This window comes from Homarus americanus, unplaced genomic scaffold (assembly GCF_018991925.1).
Source record: "Homarus americanus isolate GMGI-L3 unplaced genomic scaffold, GMGI_Hamer_2.0 scaffold34094, whole genome shotgun sequence".
Classification (NCBI taxonomy): domain Eukaryota; kingdom Metazoa; phylum Arthropoda; class Malacostraca; order Decapoda; family Nephropidae; genus Homarus; species Homarus americanus.
Genome location: NW_024733170.1, coordinates 10,001 through 17,632, shown reverse-complemented (window position 1 = coordinate 17,632; position 7,632 = coordinate 10,001). Strand labels below are relative to the sequence as shown.

General features: G+C 52.2%; 1 non-coding gene and 1 pseudogene across 1 annotated transcript; both read left to right on the top strand.

The window, feature by feature from the left end:
* Positions 1-4,553: 4,553 nt before the first annotated feature.
* LOC121869400 lies at positions 4,554-6,392 on the top strand (annotated as a pseudogene).
* Positions 6,393-6,786: 394 nt separating this feature from the next.
* Positions 6,787-6,950, top strand: LOC121869399. Its single transcript, XR_006089541.1, has one exon. It is a non-coding gene; the product is annotated as a 5.8S ribosomal RNA (ribosomal RNA).
* The last annotated feature ends 682 nt before the right edge of the window (positions 6,951-7,632 follow it).

The following is a 7,632-nucleotide window of genomic DNA, read 5'->3' as shown; positions in this document are numbered from 1 at the left end:
AGACTGCCGTCAATCGGGGGTCGATTTGATAGTGGCAATACAGAAACTTGCATTAATCTGAATGGGAGCCAGTCAAAGTCAATCGGGGGTCGATTTAATAGCATACTACAGAAACTTGCACACCCGAATGGGAGACCGTCAGAGTCAATCGAGGGTCGATTTAATAGCATACTATACAAAATGATCCGAGAATGTGCACACACCGAGTGGGAGACGGTGATGAAAGCGTCCGCTCTTGTACACTGGATGGCACTATTTCACTATAGTAAGGGGTAGGGGCACCTCGGTCATATTATACAACATACCAGAGAAGTTCCACACCCGCATGGGAGACCGTCAAAGTGAATCGGGGGTCGATTTGATAGCATACTACAGAGAACTTGCACACCCGAATGGGAGACCGTCAAAGTCAATCGGGGGTCGATTTGATAGCATACTACAGAGAACTTGCACACCCGAATGGGAGACAGTCAAAGTCAATCGGGGGTCGATTTAATAGCATACTACAGAAACTTGCACACCCGAATGGGAGACCGTCAAAGTCAATCGGGGGTCGATTTAATAGCATACTACAGAAACTTGCACACCCGAATGGGAGACCGTCAAAGTCAATCGGGGGTCGATTTGATAGCATACTACAGAAACTTGCACACCCGAATGGAAGACAGTGAAAGTCAATCGGGGGTCGATTTAATAGCATACTACAGAAACTTGCACACCTGAATGGGAGACAGTGAAAGCCAATCGGGGTCGACGACAGCATACTACAGAAACTTGCACACCAATGGGAGACCACAAAGTCAATCGGGGGTCGATTTAATAGCATACTACAGAAACTTGCACACCCGAATGGGAGACCGTCAAAGTCAATCGGGGGTCGATTTGATAGCATACTACAGAAACTTGCACACCCGAATGGGAGACCGTCAAAGTCAATCGGGGGTCGATTTGATAGCATACTACAGAAACTTGCACACCCGAATGGGAGACCGTCAAAGCCAATCGGGGGTCGAGCATACTTTACAAAATGATCCGAGAATCTGCACACACACCGAGTGGGAGACGGTGATGAAAACGTCCGCCCTTATATGTTCGATTGCACTATTTCACTATATTAAGGGGAGAGGGTGCCTTCGCACACATATTCGGTGTGAAATATCTTCCGCCCCCCAGCGGAGCGCTTCGGCGCCTCTGCGAAGCAAAGCGCCGCATTCAAAAACAACAACCAAAATTGCCGTCGCTTTCCCTTCCCTGCCCTGCAATGGCTGGAGAAAGCAGAGAAGAAGAGAGAGAGAAGAATCTCATAAATGGCGGAATGCAGTGGAGTGCCATCTATGAAATTTCTTACCAGGCCAGGTCTGTCTCCAATTCGAACATTATTATTTCCTTCGGCGCACACGTCGCCGTTTCACGGTTTCTGCGACAGCAGCAGCACTGCTGATGCTGGTGTCTCTATTGTAAGTCCGGAACTGGGTTATTCGGCTGTTCGCGAACAGTCGGGTTTTAACCTTGCCTAACAAACGATCAAACAACTTCCACTCTCGAGGTGCGGTACGGTGACTGTCCTATCGTCCGCTCTTGTATGCTGGATTGCACTATTTCACTATATTAAGGGGAGAGGGTGCCTTCACACACCTATTCGGTGTGGAATATCTTCCGCCCCCAGCGGAGCGCTTCGGCGCCTCTGCGAAGCAAAGCGCCGCATTCTCAAAAACAATAACCAGTTGCCGTCGCTTTCCCTTCCTTGCCCTGCAACGCTGGAGCAGAAGAAGAGAGAGAGAAAATAGTCTCATGGGGGTCAGAGGAACGGCAGGAGCGCGATCTATGAATTTACTTCAGCCAGTCTGTCTCCCAATTGAACATTATTACTCTCGGCGCTACCACGGGTTTCGGCGACAGCAGCAGCACTGGCGATGTTGCGCTCATTGTAAGTCCGGGAACCGGTTATTCGCTGTTCGCGAACAGTCGGGTTTTTAACTTTGCCTAACAAAACGATCAAACAACTCTTACTCGAGGTGCGGTACGGTGACCGTCCCATTGCCTGCTCTTGTATGCTGATTAAATGGCTTTCTCACTATATTAAGGAGAGGCTTCCACACCCATTCGGTGTGGAATATCTTTCCGCCCCCAGCGGAGCGCTTCGGCGCCTCGGCGAAGCAAAGCGCGGCATTCAAAAACAACAACCAAAGTTGCCGTCGCTTTCCCTTCCCTGCCCTGCAATGGCTGGAGCAGCAGCAGCAGCAGAAGAAGAAGAGAGAGAGAGAGAAAATAGTCTCATGGGGTCAGAGGAATGGCAGTGGAGCGCGATCTATGAATTTCACTAGCCAGGTCTGTCTCCCAATTGAACATTATTACTCTCTCGGCGCGCACGTCGCCACCACGGTTTCCGCGACAGCAGCAGCATCATGATGTTGCGTCTATTGTAAGTCCGGAACCGGGTTATTCGGCTGTTCGCGAACAGTCAGGTTTTAACCTTGCCTAACAAACGATCAAACAACTTCCACTCTCGAGGTGCGGTACGGTGACTGTCCTATCGTCCGCTCTTGTATGCTGGATTGCACTATTTCACTATATTAAGGGGAGAGGGTGCCTTCACACACATATTCGATGTGAAATATCTTCCGCCCCCCAGCGGAGCGCTTCGGCGCCTCTGCGAAGCAAAACGCGGCATTCAAAAACAACAACCAAAATTGCCGTCGATTTCCTCTCCCTGCCCTGCAATGGCTGGAGCAGAAGGAGAGCGAGAGAGAGAATAGTCTCATTGGGTCAGAGGAATGGCAGTGGAGCGGGCTAATGGCGAGTAGGCTCGCGATCTATCAATTACACTAGCCAGGTCGCTCTCCCTATTGAACATTATTACTCTCTCACGTCGCCACTGCGGTTTCCGCGACAGCAGCAGCATCATCATGATGTTGCATCCACCAATTAGTCCGGAACCGGGTTATTCGGCTGTCTGCGAACAGTCCGGTTTTAACCTTACCCAACATCCACTCTCGAGGTGCGGTACGGTGAATGTCCTATCGTCCGACCTTGTATGCTGGATTGCACTATTTCACTATATTAAGGGGAGAGGGTGCCTTCACACACATATTCGGTGTGAAATATCTTCCGCCCCCCAGCGGAGCGCTTCGGCGCCTCTGCGAAGCAAAGCGCGGCATTCAAAAACAACAACCAAAATTGCCGTCGCTTCCCTGCCCTGCAATGGCTGGAGCAGAAGAGAGAGAGAGAGAGATTTTAGTCTCATTGGATCAGAGGAATGGCAGTGGAGCGGGCTTATGGCGAGTAGGCTCGCGCTCTATCAATTACACTTGCCAGGTCTCTCTTCCGTTTGGACATTATTTACTCCGTCTCTCTCTCTCTCTCTCTCGGCGCACACGTCGCCACCCTACTAGTTTCCGTCACAGCATATGCTGCGGCCTTTCAGTCCGGAACGGGGCTCCCCTTCGCCTTGCTGTCTGCCCAACTTAGCGGACTTGCGTTGGCTGATCACCCCGTCTTCGCGTCTGTGCCGGCCTTCAATGCAGCGCCCAACCGTCTCTTGACCGAGATTCATTGCACTATTCCACGCGCAAACGGCTACCCTAAATGTGCATAGACAACGCTCATGGTTCAACACGACCAGGGCGCAGTCTGGGAGCCGAGTATACTAAAAAGAGAGTTTAGCAGCCAAAACTCGTCAAAGCACACGTTGGGTTACCCCATCACCTAACAACGATGATGGCGGTTCCCACCCGTGAAATACACAACCTAACCAATATTGGGCGACGATGGCGCTCATGAGCCCACGTCCCCACAAACAGTAAGAGAAAGAGAGAGAGGAGGAGATGGGCCAATGTCTTATGCCTCGCTGGGGCAAAGAGAAGAGAAGAGGAGCGGATAAGGGAGGAGATTGGCCAACGTGCGGTCCCTCGCCCAATGTCGGCTGCCTCGCTGGAGCTGGGTAAAGAGGAGAGGAGCGGATAAGGGAGGAGATTGGCACACACGGTGGCGCTGCCGGCGCCGAGGATAGCGAGAGAAGGTGCAGTTTGATCTGATCATCTGGTTTGCTATTTCTCTAAGGCCAACGTGCGGTCCCTCGCCCAATGTCGGCTGCCTCGCTGGGGCAAAGAGAAGAGGAGAGGATAAGGGAGGAGATTGGCACACACGGTGGCGCTGCCGGCGCCGAGGATAGCGAGAGAAGGTGCAGTTTGATCTGATCATCTGGTTTGCTATTTCTCTAAGGCCAACGTGCGGTCCCTCGCCCAATGTCTTCTGCCTCGCTGGGGCAAAGAGAAGAGGAGCGGATAAGGGAGGAGATTCGCCAACGTGCGGTCCCTCGCCCAATGTCGGCTGCCTCGCTGGAGCTGGGGCAAAGAGGAGCGGATAAGGGAGGAGATTGGCACACACGGTGGCGCTGCCGGCGCCGAGGATAGCAAGAGAAGGTGCAGTTAGATCTGATCATCTGGTTTGCTATTTCTCTAAGGCCAACGTGCGGTCCCTCGCCCAATGTCTTCTGCCTCTCTCTCAATCTCACTATTTTGGCCGCCGTGATAGGCGCCGCCAACAGCAGCAGCTACCTGGTTGATCCTGCCAGTAGTCATATGCTTGTCTCAAAGATTAAGCCATGCATGTGTAAGTACAAGCCGATTTAAGGCGAAACCGCGAATGGCTCATTAAATCAGCTATGTTTCATTGGATCTGTAAACCCACTTACTTGGATAACTGTGGCAATTCTAGAGCTAATACATGCAATTGGTCTCTGACCGCAAGGGAAGAGCGCTTTTATTAGTTCAAAACTGGTCGGGCCCCGGTCCGTAACCCACCTGTGGTGAATCTGAATAACTTCGGGCTGAGCGCACGGTCTCCGCACCGGCGCCGCTTCTTTCAAGTGTCTGCCTTATCAGCTTTCGATTGTAGGTTATGCGCCTACAATGGCTATAACGGGTAACGGGGAATCAGGGTTCGATTCCGGAGAGGGAGCCTGAGAAACGGCTACCACATCTAAGGAAGGCAGCAGGCACGCAAATTACCCACTCCCGGCACGGGGAGGTAGTGACGAAAAATAACGATGTGAGTCTCATCCGAGGCCTCGCAATCGGAATGAGTACACTTTAAATCCTTTAACGAGTATCCATTGAGGGCAAGTCTGGTGCCAGCAGCCGCGGTAATTCCAGCTCCAATAGCGTATATTAAAGTTGTTGCGGTTAAAAAGCTCGTAGTTGATCTCAGTTCCGACTGACGGTGCACCGCCCGGTGTTTACTGTCACGCCCGAAAGCCGCTCGCACGGGATGCTTTGTCGAGTGTCCCGAGTGGCCGGAGAGTTTACTTTGAAAAAATTAGAGTGCTCAGAGCAGGCTATTTGAATGGCCCGAATGGTGATGCATGGAATAATGGAATAGGACCTCGGTTCTATTTTGTTGGTTTTCGGAACCAGAGGTAATGACTAATCGGAACAGGCGGGGCATTCATTGCGACGCTAGAGGTGAAATTTTGGACCGTCGCAAGACGAACTACTGCGAAAAGCATTTGCCAAGGATGTTTTCATTAATCAAGAACGAAAGTTAGAGGTTCGAAGGCGATCAGATACCGCCCTAGTTCTAACCATAAACGATGCCAACTAGCGATCCGCCGGCGTTATTCCCATGACCCGGCGGGCAGCTTCCGGGAAACCAAAGTCTTTGGGTTCCGGGGAAGTATGGTTGCAAAGCTGAAACTTAAAGGAATTGACGGAAGGGCACCACCAGGAGTGGAGCCTGCGGCTTAATTTGACTCAACACGGGAAACCTCACCAGGCCCAGACACCGGAAGGATTGACAGATTGAGAGCTCTTTCGATTCGGTGGGTGGTGGTGCATGGCCGTTCTTAGTTGGTGGAGCGATTTGTCTGGTTAATTCCGATAACGAACGAGACTCTGGCCTACTAAGTAGTCGACGGATCTCCAGAAAATGGTGTCCAGTTCGCAACTTCTTCTTAGAGGATAAGCGGCAATTCTAGCCGCACGAGATTGAGCAATAACAGGTCTGTGATGCCCTTAGATGTTCTGGGGCACGCTACACTGAAGGGATCAACGAGTTTTCCCTCCGAGAGGAGCGGGTAACCCGTTCAAAGCCTTTCTTGATAGGGATTGGGGCTTGCAATTGTTTCCCATGAACGAGGAATTCCCAGTAAGTGCAAGTCATCAGCTTGCGCTGACTACGTCCCTGCCCTTTGTACACACCGCCCGTCGCTACTACCGATTGAATGATTTAGTGAGGCCTTCGGACTGGCGCTCTTGGATTGTCGGCCCCGTTGCCCGCGAGGGTTTTCTGGGGTCGTCGCCTCGAGCTGACGGAAAGATGTCCAAACTTGATCATTTAGAGGAAGTAAAAGTCGTAACAAGGTTTCCGTAGGTGAACCTGCGGAAGGATCATTAACAGAGAGAAAGAGAACGGGGCGCTCTTAAAAACTACTACTACTCTCCTGATTTGGGCGGTCTCGGGCTCTGCTCTGGCAACTCCAGCAGCGAAAGAGGACAATCCCGGCCCCCGCACCAAAAATAGGTACCACCACGCTGTAGGTGGACCACACTCGGGCGAGAGCGCGAAGACCGGAGGAGGACGGACGGGGCTTTGGACGGCTGCCCGTCCGTTCCTTACTACCGGCGAATAAGCCTCTTGACCCAAAAAGAGTGAAATTCAAGTGTCAAAAAACAACAACAAGCCGTCCGGCCAAACCCAAACCACAAACTTGGGCTATGTCTGTCAAACCCTTTCATTGAGACTCGACCTGTGATGGTTAGTCGCAAAAAGACCAAATGGCAAATACACAACTCTTAACGGGGGATCACTCGGCTCGTGGGTCGATGAAGACCGCAGCAAACTGCGTGTCGGTATGTGAATCGCAAGAATACCAGATACATCGACAAGTTGAACGCATATTGCGGCGGCAGCAGCCATATGAGCTTGTCGCCGCCACTCCTCTACGAGGGTCGGAAATATACATCCATCGGTTGCTGCGAGTTCGGTGCCTGCTGACTGTCTCCCCGACACGAGGGTAACCCGAACCGAGCTTCCGCCTTGGGGTTTAATCGCCCGCGCCTTGCGCGAGGCGTGCCCTTAAAAACAAGCAAGCCTATCACTAGCAAGTCCATGGACTTGGCGCACCCACATTCAACCACAACAAAGCGACAGTTGTCGCCCTCGCAAATAACTGGAGGCGGCGCTCTTTTGCCTGCTGTCCACAGAGACACGAATGGCCGTCGGCCGCTCATGGCTGATGCTGCACATGTTCTAAGAGGCACTCCATCCCACGAAGAGGAAACGAAACCGGGTCGGATATCTTTTAAGTAAGCCCCGCCGGAATTTCGTCTATCACCTCGAAAAGAGTGCTTGGCATGCATTGCAGTGGAACCTAAATTGATGAGTGCGCCTGGGCCCGCAGTCTACCATGTAGTGGTGCAGGCAGAGAGATGAGAATGCTTGGGTGACGCCGTGCTCTTCCTCACGCGCTCCTCCACCCTCTCCCACGGTCAGACGCGGTGTGGGCGTTCTCTTTGAGAGTTCGCCACGAGTCCACGTCTATCTCATGACTGGGAGGGAGGCAGGGGGAGTTCTCTCTAAACGCGTTAAAGACGGTGTTGCGCCTCATAACGGCGCTCGCCGGGATAGAGCACT